This window comes from Ostrinia nubilalis, chromosome 9, assembly GCF_963855985.1.
Source record: "Ostrinia nubilalis chromosome 9, ilOstNubi1.1, whole genome shotgun sequence".
Taxonomy (NCBI): Eukaryota; Metazoa; Arthropoda; class Insecta; order Lepidoptera; family Crambidae; genus Ostrinia; species Ostrinia nubilalis.
In genome coordinates, this window is record NC_087096.1 from 3509336 (window position 1) to 3528681 (window position 19346).

The window sequence follows — 19346 nt, forward strand, 5'->3', positions numbered from 1 at the left end:
AAAAAATAAGAGAGCTTCTACGCTACGATCAGGAAGTGAACTTTTTGGATGAATACGATCTTTACGTTAGTGTCTCATTTCAGGTTTTACATTAATTTAATTTAATTACATTACATTACGAGTAGGTTAACAACTAATCGTTATTAAATCGGTTCTTTACGTAATTTTATTAAATACATTTCTTGCTCACAGTATCGCCTATAGGTGCCGTGGTTTTCACAAAACAAACTTACAAAATCGGATCCATAACAGATTTTCCACCAATATTCCTCGGCAACTATTTAATTGAATCGAATAGAGTGGGGACGGAGAGGGATCGGGTTTCCAATTAATTCGGTTTATTTGCTGCTAGCTACCGTATCGGGTTGCAGGACAATAACAGGGCATTGGCGGTACAGTTTTATAAAATTCATTTCATTACTTGGAAAATCACGAAATCGTTGGTGCAATAAATTAGGTACACGTACCTACATAGGTTCACAGACACAATAGATTATAGAATATTTTTGAAACCTTTTCAAAGACTGGGTACGTGCGTTATTACCTAGTTATTGTACTCGTATTTTAAGATAGTTGTGTAGAGTCGGTATTTGAAATGAGTAAGGATTTCTCACTAATACCACAGAATAATAATAAGTACTCTAATACTTTAAAAATATCTCACTACAGAGCAAACCTAAAAGTCTAACGTGTGGTTACTGCCAAAGCTCAAATAAATAACAAAATCCAGTAAAATAAATGAGTCATTTATAATTCCGATTGTTTAGCAATGAGTGTTAGAACGGCTTTACGAACTCCAGAGTCCAGATTAAAGTTAAGCAAAACAGGAAACAAAGTAATTAATGGGATTAACTTTAAGCCATTTGTTGTTAGGCGTAGTAATTAATTTTAGTGTCCCGTAAACTCTGATTGTATGTAGATTATGATTGTTCGGGTCCTATTGTTTTCTTGGGGGCGGTTACTCGAACACTATTCACAAAAAGTTTATATTTTATGATTAAGTGAGATCCATGTAGTTTCCTCTATACCTATACGAATGTATGTATGAAATGTTACCTCTAGATAAAACTGAAGAACAAGAACAGAATATGACCAACGGTTTCTCCGCCAATACATGTTACTTATTATTGGTTTCACCTTACCACGTACTAATACCATAATGTAAGAGACACGTCATCTAGATGCTTTCTACATTTTTCCTTACGGTTCCGTACGCGTACCTATCGCCGTAACTTCTATCTAATTGTCAAATTGCTGTGAACATTTTAATACCTTTTTTCCAGTCTTGAAATAAAATGTTATTAGGTAGGTACTTTATTGTTAGATAGGACACGGAAACGAACAGACCGTCCTTACTATTACTGCCATTTCCCTAATATGTAACATAAATGCGAAGGGCATACTAAATGTGGGCCCTAACATGCGGAACTCACGAAACTAAATGCAAATTGGCGGAAACTGGCAAATAGGCCGATGCTATGAACAAATTCATTTCGTAGAGTTATTTATTTAGCAGTTCCATGTTGAATGGCTCACTTGGGGGAAATTAGGCGGTTCGTAATTATAAACTAAATAAGGGAGGGACTTCAGGAAATTAACGAATCTGTTAGCGCGTGACCGGGTCAAGTATCAGACCGTTGTGGAAACCTCTGGTAAAGCCTTAGAGGTAGAAAATGAATCTTATTCTATGTACTTATACGAAAGAGTATAAGAATAAAGAAATAAATAGGGTTCTTTCGAAGATGCTAGTCTATTCACAAGATACTCGTAAAATAAAATTCAATTTCAGTTTTGTATTCAATAATAACTTTGTATCAAACGAACAGAATGCAATACTTGAAAAACTTTCTAGATCCACTCTTTTGTGTGAACTTTCTGAAAAGCTTTCGAGCTTTGTCCTTAGGGTAGGAATTAAGGCAGACACTAGCGTAAGCGCTTGAACGCCAAAGAAGCAGGTCTAATTAATTGAACCGCCATTGAGTTAGCACCGCTGCTTGCTGGCTGGAGAGAGAATGGATAAATGGCGCTGGCAATTAAGACATAACTCGGTTAGCATTCACGGCTTTTGCTTTTATGTTGAATTTTAAACGGAAACATAGAATGCTTGAAAAGCTATGTAAGGGCTTGTTCCCACGGAGACATCCCCTTTTTGCAAGAACTGTTTTGTGCGGGGTCCTACTTGAAGTGCTTATAATATGAATATCACATTTTCAGTATTAGGTACGTACCTAACGTACCTAAAGGTGACGTCACCTTTAGCCAATTTTAATTATATCACCTCAATAGGTTTTATTGACTTCTTATTTCTATACATAAGAAGTAAATAAAAATAGTTTGTGATGTATCTTTTAACGCAAAATTCTTCTTAATAGACCATTCTACTTGAAATAATCACTTCTACTATCTTTCGTCACTTTTTTCATCTTTTTGTGCGGGAAACTTATAATTTTTTCTTCACGGGCTCGTGTAAAGATTCTCTTTCCACGAAGTGCCTTGTTGTGACACTTTGGGAAAAAGTCTTATAAATATTGTCTTATATTTACTGTGTTTTTTCCACCATCATATTACAGAAATGTCTTTCGGGGGAAATGATATGTCCTGAAATTTTTCATCGACAAACAAACTTTTAGTTTGTATTAAATAAAAAATATGAATTTGTTTACGAGTCACAAAATAAAGAGTCATTTTCCACGGAAAATGTGTGTTCGCACAACAGTAAGTATCCCGTTTTTTCCAGGTTAATTTTTTAATGACAAAACCGATATTGGAATTATAATTGATGGGTTTTTTGCGGGATACTACAAACGGGATGTGTGAATGTTAAATATTAAAAACGTGGGACTAAATGGGATCCTGCAAAAAACGAGATGTCGCCGTGGAAAAGAACCCTAAATCTTATAATAAAAAGTAATCACTCTGTATACTTGGCCACACAGGATTAAAACCAGGAAGGCAGCAGTTTTCAGGACGTTAATTAGGTGCCGCTCCATTGAATTAGCTCGCGGTGAGCTCGGCTTATTCCGGGCAAAAGAAAGCAAAGCACTATGAATCTTTGCACAACTCGACTGTGAAATGTTTAGTTATTTTGCTTTTGTTTTACTTGGAAAAAGAGAATTTAAATCTACTGTTTTTGCTTCATGCGCTTTTGTACTGACTAGTTTAGTTTCTTGCGATGATAATGTAGGTAATCATGGTAGGTATTTACAATTGTCGATTCCAATTACTGGACTCAAACTACATAATACAGTATCATGATTAGGAAACGGATAAACATAAGTATAGAAAATACTGAAAAGTTCCGTGACGCGATTGTAATTAGTCATGCTGATTACACAAACGTTTGTCCCCATGGGAATAGACCCGCGACCGCAGTTACTTCGTTGCCATTAATACCCTATCAAATAAAGACAAAATATCATAAATCTACTATGATGTAAAGAGATTAGAATCGTTAGAACACGTCATGATTCTGCTTATTTCTCAATCCATCTCAATTTGCATATTTATGAAAATGAAAAGGTTCGTTAATATTTTAGCATCCACTTTTATACTACTCTAATATACCTAATATTAGATGAATTCATGCGCAAAACTAAAAACTTAAAAAGCTTTCCAATAGTTCGCAGGCTAACATTGTTTATATTATCTCCAATATCTGTTTATCGTGTACGACATTGTCGCACGAGGTCGAGGCTGCAGTTTTTAGGTCAATTGGAGCGCTGTAGCAAGCAACACGTCTTTTGTCGCTCACTCGTAACTCGTAACTAATCAACTCACCCGTAAGAGATTGGATTTTGTGTCATAATTTTAAGCAGATAGCAGCGTTTTTCTTTGATTTTAATTCTTGTTCTTGGATGTTTTTCTTTGGTGATGCTGCGCTGTTCTACGAATTGATCGAGTAGGTAGAACTACTGAGGTAATTTAAAATGGTAGGAAGTACATTATTTCAGTTTTGTGCTCCAAAAAATACGAGTATAGAATACGAGTAGAGTATCTACAGTTGGGCCGTGTGGGGACGGCCGTAAAAGAATACTTTTCCCCACCGCCCACAGGAGGCGTGTCGTAAGAGGCGACAAACTCCTATAGCACCGGACGGGCAGCAGCGTCTGCGTGCGAAACCAAGTAAAAAACTGCGATCGCCAACCCGCCTGCCAAGCGTGGCGATTAGGGCAAAACCCTCCAAATGGTGGCACAAACAAAAAAACGGCCCCTAGTCCCCGGCGGCCCCACTATCCCGGACCACGGTAGCGGTCACGGTAACGGTGGGGCAAGGGGTGCGAAGAATCCCCGGGGGATGCCAAGCTACCAACACCGACGACCTCTGGCCCTGGCAACCTATAACGCTCGCACACTGCGTACAGACGTGAAGCTAATGGAACTCGAGGAAGAATTGAGCAGGTTACGGTGGGATATCGTAGGATTATGTGAAGTCCGAAGAGAGGGAGAGGACACCATAATTCTCAAATCCGGAAACCTGCTCTATAACCGGGAGGGCGACCAGCAGTCCCAGGGTGGTGTCGGGTTTATCGTCCACAAGTCCCTTGTCAACAACGTGGTCCAGATCGAGAGTGTTTCGGCGAGGGTAGCGTACCTGATACTCAGAATCACCAAACGGTATTCGCTGAAGGTCATACAGGTATACGCACCGACCACGGAACACCCCGACGACGAAGTGGAGACTATGTATGAGGATATTTCCAGAGCCATACATAGCTCCCGGTCCCATTTTACCGTTGTGATGGGGGACTTCAACGCGAGGCTAGGTAAACGAAGCGATAATGAGCCGAAAGTGGGGCAATTTGGGTATGGAGAGAGGAACGCACGTGGCCAACTGCTGGCTGGCTTTATGGAGAAGGAGGGCCTCTTTATGATGAACTCCTTCTTCAGAAAGCCAAAACAGCGAAAGTGGACATGGCTGCATCCCAATGGCGCTACAAAAAATGAGATAGACTTCATCTTGTCGACGAAGAAGCATATATTCAATGATGTCTCTGTGATCAATTCGGTCAAAACAGGAAGCGATCACCGAATGGTAAGAGGCACATTGAATATCAGACCCAAGCTCGAGAGATGTCGACTGATGAAGTCTACGCTCCGCCCAGCGCCCATCCAACTCCAAAACCCCGAAAGCTTTCAGCTCGAGTTGCAAAATCGTTTCGAATGCCTAGGAGACTGCGAAAATGTGGACGAATACAATGACAGGTTCGTGGAAATTGTCCAAACGACTGGGTCTAAGTTCTTTAAAACCCGTCGTTCAAAAGGAACCAAAAAGATCTCTGACCTCACCAATCAACTCATGGAAGAGAGACGGAACTTGGTTTTGCAGTCCTCTGAAGATGCTGCTCAGTATCGGCGCCTTAACAGACAGATCTCCAAGTCTTTGACTCGCGACCTACGCCAATTTAATACAGACCGTATTAAAGAGGCGATTGAGCGAAACAAAGGCTCTAAAGTGTTCGCAAGAGATCTGTCTGTTGGCCAAAGTCAACTGACCAAGCTGAAGACAGAGGATGGCAGAGCCATTTCGTCGGGGCCGGAGATATTGGAAGAGGTTGAGAAGTTCTACGGACAATTATACACGACTGTACGCGCACCTGTCACAAATCTAGCCGAAGACCCAAGAGCTAGACTGACCCGACACTATACCGAAGATATCCCGGACGTCAGTCTGTACGAGATTAGAATGGCTCTCAAACAGCTGAAGAACAACAAGGCACCGGGTGATGATGGAATCACGGCTGAGCTTTTGAAGGCAGGCGGAACGCCGGTACTAAGGGCTCTTCAGAAGCTGTTCAATTCCGTCATCCTCGAAGGAAAAACGCCTACGACATGGCACAGAAGTGTGGTGGTACTCTTCTTCAAAAAAGGTGACAAAACCTTGTTGAAGAATTATAGACCCATCTCACTTCTGAGCCATGTCTACAAGCTGTTTTCGAGAGTCATTACGAATCGTCTCGCTCGCAGGCTCGACGACTTCCAGCCTCCCGAACAAGCCGGTTTCCGAAAAGGCTTTAGTACCATAGACCACATACATACGCTAAGGCAGATTATACAGAAGACCGAGGAGTATAATCAACCACTTTGCCTGGCGTTTGTGGATTATGAAAAAGCCTTCGATTCGGTCGAGACCTGGGCAGTGCTACAGTCTCTCCAAAGGTGCCAAATTGACTATCGATATATCGAAGTGTTGAGGGGTTTGTACAAAAACGCCACAATGTCGGTCCGCCTCCAGGATCGGGACTCGAAACCTATCCAGTTGCAGCGAGGGGTAAGACAGGGAGACGTCATATCTCCAAAACTGTTTACCACCGCCCTGGAAGATGTCTTCAAGCTTCTGGACTGGAACGGATTTGGCATAAATATCAACGGCGAGTACATCACCCACCTTCGATTCGCGGACGATATCGTAGTCATGGCTGAGACCTTGGAGGATCTAGGCACAATGCTCGATGGCCTCAGTAGAGCCTCTCAACAAGTGGGCCTCAGAATGAACATGGACAAGACAAAAATCATGTCTAATGTCCGTGTTGCACCCACTCCTCTGAAGGTTGGAGACTCTACACTCGAAGTTGTTGACAATTATGTATACCTGGGACAAACAGTCCAGTTAGGTAGGTCCAACTTCGAGAAAGAGGTCAATCGTCGAATCCAACTCGGATGGGCAGCGTTCGGGAAGCTTCGCCATATACTCACGTCCGAAATACCGCAGTGTCTTAAGTCGAAAGTATTTGACCAATGCGTGTTGCCAGTGATGGTATACGGATCTGAGACGTGGTCGCTTACTATGGGCCTCATAAGAAGGCTCAAGGTCACCCAAAGGGCGATGGAGCGGGCTATGCTCGGAGTTTCCCTGCGTGATCGAATCAGAAATGAGGAGATCCGCAGGAGAACCAAAGTAACCGACATAGCTCGCAGAATTGCTAAAATCAAGTGGCAGTGGGCGGGGCACATAGCTCGTAGAGACGATGGCCGTTGGGGCAGGAAAGTTCTCGAGTGGCGACCACGGGCTGGAAGACGTAGCGTGGGCAGGCCTCCTACTAGGTGGACCGACGATCTGGTAAAGGTCGCGGGAAGAGCCTGGATGCGGGCAGCGCAGGACCGTTCATTGTGGAAAACCTTGGGGGAGGCCTTTGTCCAGCAGTGGACGTCATTTGGCTGAAAAGAAGATCTACAGTTAGTCAGTTTTTAACTAAGTTATACATGAAGTATGCATTCAAGTATGTTACAGTTCAGCAATATGTATATGTTACGGTAAGGTTCTATGCGGTCTCCTAGACGAAGTAATTACGCGGCTGTATCGAGTTAGCAGCAGTTTGTCTGCTAATGGAGGAACCATGTCTGCGGGCTTCAAACGCTTCCCGCCGCCGTCAAAGTTTGCGTATATTTTATAAAAAGTAATACGCAAGACTCGTGTGGTGTAGCGGGAGTGTAATTTATTTTGATGTTTGGTTTCTGAAACGAGTTTTGAACAGATTTTGAGCAATCACATGCTGTAAATAAAGGAATGATATATGTAATACAGATAATTGGAAATTCGTGAGATATGTTCCTTTGGGACTTTTAGTAAATGTCTCGTAGCGAAGGTAACGTTGTAAGGGTTTATTTATTCATCTTTTTCACCAAATATAAAATATCAATTTTAGAAAAAAGAAAGAAAGAAGTTAATTTTAAGCGCGTTACAAATTACGGCTTAGATAAGCTGAACAAAGTAGCTATTAAGAGCAGATAGTATCTCTCAATTCTTCGGCTTAACAATACAATTCTCGGCCTCTTCCCTAAAACATACCAGACAAAACACACCAACGTAAACATAAACATTTACAACCTGCTTGGCAGCATCAAAGGCCGTAGCTTGTTTGACACAGGAGCGTCTCCACACAATTACGGCGCTCATCGAATTAACTCTCCTAATGGAGCGGCGTGTGCGGGGGCCTTTATAACCATTTGCGGCAAAATATTTGCGCACACGCTGGCTAAATGTTACTTAAGTTTGCGGGACTAATGGCGTGTAAGTTGTAGATGCGAGCAAGTATAAGTTTTGAAAACACGGAGGGTTTTGAACGAAACAGACATCTTAAACAGACTCGTGGAAAAAAATAAAGTGAGACGTAAAAGAGTATAATATTACAAATGTTTTCTGCTGGATTTTCACAGAATATACCTAGCCTTTTCCTACCTAGTACATTATATAGTACTCGTACATACTTATAGGAAGTGATTTTTCAAATAGCTTTAGTGGTTACGGAGTAAACCTTTTACTTATTAAACTTACAAAATCCGTTTTCCATCTTAACCATAATATCAGTTTAATATTTCTAAGAACTACTTAGTAGAGCTTTGATGTTGTAAAAGGTTTTTTTGGATCAATTACTAAAAAACAGTTCAGCGGCCAAAGTTAACGGTAAAGTGAATTTCTGTCAGGTTATTAAAAGGCTTACTGAAGCGAGTAAATAGAAAAGCAATTTTATTGATGTACGAGAAAGCAATAAAGATATTAATGGTGACATTATTAAAAGCAAACAGACGATGTTAATCCTATTAGAGGTATTACCTCTGGAGCCCAGTACACGACGAAACTTTTTTTATTTTGAGTTTTATTATCATAGGAATAGGGTGACTTTTAGATGATTCTGTTTCTGCTGTGTTAAGCTTATTGCGAGAGAGAAGAGGGGCTTATTTTGTTGTTAAAAGACTTACTTAAAAAAACAATTTTAATTTTCCATTGATTTCGATCATAAGTCTATTATTATATGCGGACAAATGCAACGTTTACACTCATTGTTTTACAGTGTTCGATAGAACACACAATACGTAGTGTTTTTTATTTAAAAAAATCCCATATAGTACTTACTACATATTTAATATTTGTATTGTTCATACGTTTTCCTAATATTTACGAATATAAAAATATTACACTTCTCGAGAAATGAGCGAGTCACAACAGTATAAGGCGACTTTCTTCTTAATTCATAAAAACGTTATACTTAGTAGGACTCATAACTTAGAAGGACTTTTAGGAATTGTATTTAATACATTTGCAAAGAAGAATTACGTCGTATTCGGCATTAATACGAACGAATTCGAAGTAACTACCAGAAACTCCAATAATTCAGGTAACAAAACCCAATAAGTCCTCGACAAAGGATCAAGTGATTCAAGTTCCGCTACAATCAAAAATAGAATAGTCGGAGCAATTAATTAATACCTGCTTCAATTAAGCATTGACGAGGGACAAAGAGGGCAGCATTGTGCCAAACTGCCAAGACGCAGATTTGGGCGCCGGGCCACAAGCCGATTGGAAGCTTTACAAATTATGCAAAGGTATTGTAAGTATAATCAGGCCTGTTCATCTCCGCGAGTTTACATCGAAAACAAAACACGCACGATGGCCCACCTACAGGATACTATTCGACAAGGCCTCACATACGAGCGAACATTGACTCACGCACGCGTATTCTTGTGTATGATGAAAGAAAATAAAGAAAATGGTGTACTAAATACTGTGCAGTATTTAACTGCATAAATGATAATAAAAACACAGAATGTACTTTTTTAAGTTGCCTCAAGACACTGAGAGGTAAATAAGTAGTTAATATTATTCATGATAATTCATGCTAAATCATGTATTTCCTCCGCCATTTTCCGCAGTTTGGCACCTCACGTCACATAATTTTACCGAAGTCAGCCCTAAGCTTCGGCGCCGTGCCGATCACTGACGTTTGTCAAAAAAATGGTGCTTGACTCTTGAGACAGGCTAAATTACACCATATTGTTAATGACATTGAGCATACATTTTTTTAAATACCTTCGCGAAGTAAAACTTCTGTACGTAGTACTTATTATTATTCTGTGGTATAATTTAAATTAGTTGAACAGAAAAGTACTATATAGCCTGACCAGGAACATAAAAACCCTCGCCATGTTGCGGAAAACTAATGGTACTAATTTCTTTTAATGGCAACAGTAACTGAAAACTTCATTGATATGTCACCTTGCATGTCAGTCTATTGCTGTCAAAGTGTAAACAAACTTTATTTTAAATGTGTGCAATTGATTTTGTGAAATAAATTGCTAAAATATTTTTATAGTCGTGAAAGAAAAGTGGTTCACAATGTGTTAATGTATTTGTCGAAGAGAAATACCAAGGGTTCGGACAATATTTTCATTGAATAATGTTTCCGACAAAGGTTGTCAAATTGACTGACATGTTTATCGTATAGTACAGTCCACTATGAAAATTAGCTGTAGTTTGTTTCAACTACCTATTTTAAAGTTTTTTGTCACTTTCTAAGTTTTGAAATTTATGGAATTGGGAAAGAAGTACCGAGTTTGAAGCGTTCATGAGCAGACATTGCAGTTGAATATTCAAGTTCTGAATTTGATTATTGATTAATAATAAAATAAATCCTACTAGCTCGATTGATGGTTTCATTTAATTTATTTAAACCAGGTTACCTTTAATAATATTTTTTCGTTAATTTATGAAAATATCAAATTAGCCCGTAATCCTGAATCCTGATACATAAATTTAGCCTATTAATTTAACACAGGTACGACTGTACTCAGTGTTGCACTATCAAATGCAATTGACGCGCCTCTATGCCAGGGTTTTTATGTTCCTGGTCAGGCTATAATAAGTATTTTATTTATTAAAAAACATACCAAATTTTACCCTGACATATCTGTAAATAAAGCTGTCGCGTCGTTCGTAAAGTAATCCTTGCTAGATATATTTTGCTTGCTATTTTCTTATTATGATATATGACGACACGATAAGTTATCTGGCTTTCAGAAAAAGTTATGATATCAACATGGCGTAGCAAAGTATTATTACTTGCGAACCTTGTCAGTAGAGCACAAACAATATTAAAATACAAAACTTTAGACATTACTTGGTTGTAAAAAATGCATTAAATGTTGCCGGGCTCATTGCGGAACGCCGTAAGTCGGTATGTCTCAACTTCTCAAGTTCCTCAGAAGCGCGAGAAATTAAATTGTTTGAGCGTTCTTGGCGATCTGCGGTATTTGCTTGGTGTAGCGCAAACTCCTCGAGCTCTGCAGTACTTTGTAGAAGTGAAGAAAATTTTAAACAAAGTGGAGCTACAATACCTAGCTTTGTTTTCTTCCGCTTCAGCAATTTAAGGAAAAGTGGTTAAAATATTATTTTATACATTACACAGATCCTTCTGTAGTCAAATGAAGTAATATGACATAATATCATTCTTCTGTGTTTTGTGTGTATCGTGCGTAATTACGCAAACGGAATAGGTTCTGAGATAAGCTGAAAATTAAATGGTCACAACTTCGTACTTATTGTGATTTCTGTACCAGCCTTATCGTCTGTGAGCTTCTTGATCTTCTAACCAAATTGAAAATGCTCTTTTTTATTCGGTACCTTGAGGTTCCAACAATAAAGCTGAAATTTCCACGCGAAATACAAGCTTAAACAATTTTGAACCTTCCGCGTATAATGTATTGTGACAGCGACGGCGGAGGGTTGATGGTGTCATTCAAAAGGTGATCTTCTGAATTTATTGCGTCTAATGTTTAACAAGATGAGGAATTGGTGACATAATTCCCTAGCTGGAGGTACTATTATATTAATATAAACATCCAAAGATATTAAACATTGTTTACATATGTAAATACAGGTAAAACAACCTTAAATATATGAAGGTATATTTTATATCGTTGTGTCTTGTGTTATTTATAAAAAGCGCCGGCCTGTGTTACATACAAATACAGTAAACATGGGATAGTGCCACGAGGCAAAATGTATAATAAAACTGAAATATAAAACGGATGCGAAAATTTTATTACGCGCAAAATATAAAGTTGCATCAGCCATCACGCAATAACCGGGGATAATGTTAACCAAACCTATCCGTATTTACTATCATCCATTTTATGCTCATAAAATATTCAAAACGTTTAAATAAAATGTACATTCGGAACACAATGAATAATCATTTCAACAGACTGTTAAACGGTCTGAAAGTAGTTTGCAGTAATTACAAAGTATAAAAGCTTTTAATTTGTGCTTCAAATTCTCGTTTATGCAAAGCCGTCGTGGGCGTATTTACGAGGCTCTCTAATAAACTCTGATTAAGTTAGGAATAGGACAGTTTTTAATTAAGAAAAAGTTGAAGACGCTTTTAAGAGGTGAAAGGGAGTTATGTTGTAGCACAAATACTACAGTCATAATATTTGACGGTACGCCTGGCTATAATGCTTCGTGTATAGTCGACCACATATAATATTGTTTCAAAAGAGCACCTATTTTATCACAGGTATCACAGGAATCGTATGAGGTTAAATGTCTTTCACCCTGGTATGCTCTGATTAATGATGATTGGAACAAAAAGTTATTTAAATAGGTAAATCCATCTTTTATTGCAATGTCAAATATCTATATTGACATCAGATATTTTCTGTCCATTCCATACTCTTTAATAAAAGAATGAAGACAAAGGACCACAACGAAACATTTTAAAATGATTTGTCTGTTCTTAACAAGCTGTGGTTTGGGGGCCTGTCCAAGACGAGCCTTCAAAATTAAAAGGATTTTAGCCGTGGGTTGTTTCGCCCCGGTTTGATCGAGTTATCTCAGCGCCGAGTCAATTTTCTTAAAACAAAGCATAATTTAGAAATAAAGGCCTTCAGAAATCATTCATTTCAAGTTTAATCTGATTATTCTTAATACATTATTTGTGCCTATTCACGTTGTATTCATTTGTGTACTGATAGCTGGTAATCTGGTATACTTACTTGGAAATGGAATGTAGTGCAGTGGAATAAATTATCTAAGAAAGTACTAGTTACTCGTATAATTAGCGAGCGAGATTTTTTGTGCAAATGTAACCTAACTTATGGAATTAATGTCTGATAAGATAGATCTAGAATACCCTTTCTTGCTTAATTGATGGGCGGTTTTGTCGCTAGAAATGCGATCTCTTCCTAAAAACCGGGGACAGGACAGGCGGTAAGATCGAAAATAAAGAAAGAAAAAACAGTTCCTCATACTTCTTATTTAAATTACCAAGTTTTAAATGACTTACCGTATTTAGAGAGTTTATAAATAAAACTGATGAAACGTTAATAAAGCTGATGATAAAGTAATTTGTTAATTATACTTCAATCTACTTAACGCACCGTCATCCTCGTGTTAATTTGCTAAGTGGGTATTGATTGGTTTAGGTAATGTGCCACCATATTAACATGGCGGCTTATCACTTTCTATTATGAAATTGATTAGAATTGGTGCTGACATGACACAGTTATTATAACGGTAAAAGATAATGATTTTATATCTGTCTCTACATACCTATAAGCTTATTGCTTGCATGTTGTGCCTTTTTTAGGGAATTTTATAAAATAAACATATTTTTATAGAGTTATAATAGTAGAATCGGTTTGTCTTAATATCATCTAAATACTTTACTTACGTTTAGGGGAAGACCGCCTAAACGATGGACAGACGATATCCGGCAACAGGCTGGAGTGAACTGGATGCGTGTGGCCAGGGACAGAAGTCGGTGGAGGGTTGAAGAGGAGGCCTATGTTCGAAGGCGAACCCAAAGGCTGACATAGATAGATAGATAGATTTTACTTACGAGTAAGTGTCTTTACATTACCCATATAGTAGCGCTTTAAGTAGTGTTCTAGTTTCATTCAAACATCCACGATTTCACTCACGTAATATCTGAAAATATCTCACAGTTCAAACTTTCAGCGTGCCACTAAGTGGCTCTGAACTGTCAAATAGTTGCAAAAAATGGTTCTTGACGTGACGGCATCACGCATTTCTTTTTATCACACAGTGTTGCTGCTAGTGACATCTCGCTCGCTCAGTTCTTTGTTGCTCTTTTCCGCTAGGTAACTTTATGACCTGAACTCAGCCGAAAGTTTAATGTTTCATCACAGTTTCGAATGTTGGTTGACCTAAAATAGGCGCGGGCGTGTAACCCGTGTAAGCAATTTGAAAAGCACTACCTACACACTATCTTCATTATATTCGGCTTATGAAACACACTGTTTGACAAGAGAGGTTCTGCGTAAGGAGTTCTAAAGGTGTTTACTTAGGGGGTGTTTGATCTTCTATCCGGGGATTTATTGGGTAATTTGGTAAGTTTACTTCTTAATCGATAATTCCAGAACCACCATCTAATGAGCATTATCAAGCACGTAGGTATATAAAGCCTTTACATTTTTTAAGGTAGACAAATTATATGCTTTGCATTAGATATGAACTGTCTCCAAGCAGAAAAAGTCAGGAATCATGATTCCTGCAACTTTACCTATTTGCCAATCTAATTGATTTTAAATTAACATGAACTCCAATGTTATAATCGATTGAAAAGTAATCGAGGCAATACGGATAAAGTGAAGTGTGATATTAGTTGCATTTTATGTTAGTTCCATTTTATGTTAGTTGCATTTTAAATGTTAGAGTAGGTATTAACAATTAACCTAAATGATATTTATATTGCAATGCAGCGTAATTATACGAAATGACAGTATCCGCTAGAAATAACTTTTCCACCACCACTTCAAAAGCGAGCAAAAATATTTTAATAACACTCATTAAACAGACAGCGTTTTGCATTTTAATGCGAACGTGAAAAGCGTATAAAATGTTCGCGTCTGCTGCATTCACTGTTCTAACTTAGTTTCTGGTATCCAGCTTTCAACTTTATTGATACCCTGATAAGAGTTGATATCGCGTAGCATAACTGCAAATATATTGATGAATGGTTCAAGTAAATCTGAACCGTATGTGAATGTTTGTAAGAATGAAAACAGCAAGATTGCATAAAGTATAGGTAGTGTCAGTACCAGCACACCTCTCAAGTAAGTCTCGCTTTGCATACGGATATAAAGCCTGTTGAGGAAAATAGACTCGGAAATTCTAGATGCAGCGAATCTGAATATCTAAGTTTTATATTAGATACATTTATTGGTGTCTAGAGGCGTATAATTTTGCTAGACAACCACTAAAGGAGATTACTATGCGAGAAGCTATTGCTAGAATATGTGTGGGGGGAGCGTAAGCTTCTTATACTGCACTGCATAAATTGCTTTAAAATGAACAGCTAGTTACATTATTGTAAAAGACCAGCTTATTTTTACATAAGATTTTTAAAAGTTCTCATTATATTAGCAAGTTTAATTACAAAAACGAAAAATGTTAAATAATCTTTTAAAAACCTTCCTATTTGATTTCGCATAGCTTTATTCTCATATTTTTAATGCAATCAGAATAATTGCATTATTATGTGCATAAGAAAGGAGTAAAGATTTTACACTGCTACGAGGTTTGCAGCATTTTGTAACATTGTAGCGGAATAGCCCGTAGCATTGTAGCAGATACTCGTAGCTCCGTAGCAAAATTACTCCGTAGTACGACTGCTACGAGATTCAACGACAAAGTCGATTACAACAATTTAAAATTTTGCATGTACGAGTAACAAGCTTTCGCCCAATGGAATTTGTTTGTGCGACACTTACGGCCGAATACTGAAACACTACTCAAATCTGTCACTCAGCTGACGGGCTCCTAAATTTAAGTATCCTTCAATTTTAAATGGTATTCTCAAACGCTACTCAACGGATTTGAAGCCGTGATCAGCTAAGCAGCTCTCAAATGTTTACATAATGGCAACATTTACCAAAAAAAGTATGTTTTCATTTACACAAATGATAACTTTACGTTTTTTATCCATTACACGCAGCATCGTTTGGTTATGTATTGTCTTTTATGGAAATATACTCAATCAACTTAACATAGAACAGTTTATTTTTAGTTTCTATTATATATAAATCTCGTTTTATCATATAAAAAAATTAATGCTTGCATTTTTATTTAATTAAAAAAATAATTTTAAAGGTGATACTTTTTATTGTTGAAATCTATTATGTGGCGATCGTGGACCGAAACGTAACCACAATTGACATTTATCATTGTTGACAGAGCATCAAATTGACAAATCAACAACTTGGAAATGCTGCTATGCGATGTCCCCTTAATCCTCAGAAATAGGCATGTTTATGTAAAGCGATTTCATAGCAGCTATTTTGGTTGTTACTTCGTGCACTATATACGATTCACAGTTGGCTGTTCGATGTGGAAGATATCACCTAGTACACATAACTTCCCGTTGCGTAGAACAGTAGGGTTATAATAAGTATTTGGTCCACTGGTTGTATGGCGTTTGGTGAGGGGTTTCAAAGAGCTTCCAAATTATGAATCCAGAAACAACACCGTTTCTTTAGAGACGCGGAGCCTCGCTCGGAATTGCATGTCATTATAATAATATTTTTCAATAGCGTTCAGCCTTATTGCGTTCCTGCGATTAGATCTAGGTATTTCCTCGAGGCTCGAAAGAAATGATAACGATGACACACATTATTTTCCACTATTTAGGACGATTTAGGTATAAGAATAGGATTTAAGATACCGCGCAAGCACTCTCAAATTTAACAGCTGCTTAAGACGATTTGACAGTTGTTTGAGTAATGCTTAGCGTTGAATGGCGTTTCAGTATGCGAAAATTCATTTAAGTGGCGTTTGAGTGCAACTTAATTTGAGAGGTGCTTAAAAATTGAGAACTGCTCAGATATTGTTTTGAGTATGCGAAATGTAAGTTTAGGAGCTGCTTAACTATTTGAGAAGCCGTCAAATATTTAAATGGCGTTTCAGTATTCGGCCGTTAGCCGTTTTACTATTATAATGTTTTAGTTTTAAATAACAATCCTTGTAGGATTTGAACCGAAGCAAAAGGGGCAGAAAATCGGTTTTATTCTCATCGTTCAAATGTATTCTTATTTTTAATAGTAATTGAAATAGACTCTTAAATTGTGATCTTATATTACTTAAATGTGATAATTTCAGTGGAGGACATTTAAACCTACCTACGTTTCTTTGTTTATCGAGTTACATGTGCTTAAATTATTAATCCAACCCAGTTTATGTATTGTATACTAAGCTAAATGTTAATATGGCCTCTACCTCCATTACATTACCTAACTTTACCTCCACTAAACGCGTCGTTCAGCACATAAAAGGCTTAGCGAAGTTCGCACCTTTGCGATTAATGAATCAGAATAATTAAAGGTAAGCGGGCCGTAGGGCTGAGAGTATCGATCATGATAGGGACCTGTCCCCTATATAACAGGCCGATATAATTTGCAGGGATTGTCAAAGGTTTTGGCTAACATCGAAAAAAAAAAACGCAATTGTAGTTGTAGATTACGAGTATAATGTTTGTTTTGTATAGACAAAGAATTGGGTTAACCCAAACATAAACGGAACTGTTAAGCTAATATAATAAAACTGTAGGGTAATTCAAGTGCAATCTGTCATTTCAATCTATTCTATTTGTCATTTAGCTTGTTTAATCTGTGCTGAATAAAGTGCACAATATTTAAGCAGGATATGGTTGCACGCGGATTTTTAGAGAGTTAAATCTTTTGGCCAATAGAAAACGTCATAATAGTTATTATATGAACTGGGATTGGTCAATGACTTTTGAAATTAAAATCCGATGGCCTGAAAAAATCGGTTTTCCAACAAACGTCAGTTACGCGCAAGGAGGTTTAGCTATTTATCCATCGAAGTTAATAAGGGAGAAGACATAAGACTAATTTTATTATTTGCCTGCCGCGACCCGGTTTTTACGAACAATGACGATGACGAACGATGAACCAGTAACGAGGAGCACACTTAGCAATGCTTCCAGGTTGCGCCTCGGTATCAATTAAGTAACATTTTCCGTTAAGTTTACTTTATGGCCAACTAAAGGACTTTTGCCGTCTCCATGGACAAACTCGAAGTATGATAACTACAGTCATTGTCAAAATTTTGCACTGCCATTGCCGCTGGATACCATATATCGCTACTATATTCATAGATAATAGACTTTCAGTTAATCGTCAAAATTGACATTGTTTTTTAAATAACAACAAATGGTATGAATTTTTAAATGTGATATTTTTATAAAGGTAAGTCCCCAAAACAACATTTGATAGCCTATTTTCTTTCGTTGGCATCTAAGTTCCTGTTTTCTACATATATGTTACTACTACCTATTGGATAAGTAACTAAGAACTTTGTCGTTTATTCCATGTGAACAAAATCCCTAAAAGCCCATTTGTAATAATATTCTTACTAAACACTGCTGAAAAAGGACTAAACTTCTGAGCTATGAACGTATAATCCAGTAGCATTAAGTAGGTAGGTACGTATAGCGACGTTGGAACTTGATATAGAAGTTAGCTGTTTTATATTTTTTTTCACAGCAGAAATCTTTATCTTTGATCTTAATATCTGATCGTACGTATTGTCTTTTAAAATATTACATTTGCCTAAATAAAAATAACCGACCTGCTGCTTATGTAAATTATAATTATTTATAACCCTACTTACAATGCATAACAAACATAATTAGGTATTATAACCCTACTTAACAATGCATAACAATCATAAGATAGTTTGGCGTATAAGTAGGTAGGTAGGTACTATCTAGGCCGAAGGTGTAAGCGATCGACCCGGAAATATTCTCAACCATCTCAACTATCATAATATGTATTTAGAACAGTCCCTCCTTACCAATGATATTATAGATAATACCATTGCTCCTTACCATCAATGCAATCGAGCAGACAAAGGACATTGATAAAAATCGCCCTAAGATTTTCAAAGACTTAGTATGTACCATAATTTTATGTATATTTTATTTATTTACTTGCAAGTGTCCAAACCTATCGGACAAGTTGCAGTTCGAAAAAATATTTTAAAAGTATTTAAACGAAATCAAAGTCACCGACATATTGACAGAGCAGAGACAGAGATGCGCTTTTTTAATTCGATTTAAGTAAATAATGGTATGATCGATTAGACTAGAGTCTAATCATTAGACCTTTAGACGGGCGCAGATCCGCCGCGGCGTCTTTCCATTCTATACATAGCCAGAACGCAAGGGTGTGAAACTAATCGAGTATAGTTTGGATATGACTTTTTTTACTAAGCTCCTCCAAACTATACACGACCAGTACGCATACGCTGCGTACTGCTCGCGTATACTTTGTAGTGACTTAGGTCAATTATCTTCCTCCAAAATATACATCGCCAGTACACATACGGACTAATCATGTATGTATTGTAATAAGTGCGTGATTACAATTTATACGCGAGTAGTTGCATGCTAGTCATTTTGACTTATTGACCTCTCTTTCTATTACATACTAGCTTTCCGCCCGCGGCTTCGCTCGCGTGGAATTTTGTCTGTTACAGAAAAACAATATCGCGCGCGTATTTGCTCACCGTTTAGACCTACCCTGGACTACGA

General features: G+C 37.7%; 1 protein-coding gene across 1 annotated transcript in view; it reads right to left on the reverse strand.

Annotated features, from left to right (window-relative positions):
• Positions 1-19346, reverse strand: part of LOC135074807 (thrombospondin type-1 domain-containing protein 7A-like) — a 104162-nt gene that overhangs the window by 16187 nt on the left and 68629 nt on the right. The gene's annotated exons all lie outside the window — the stretch shown is intronic.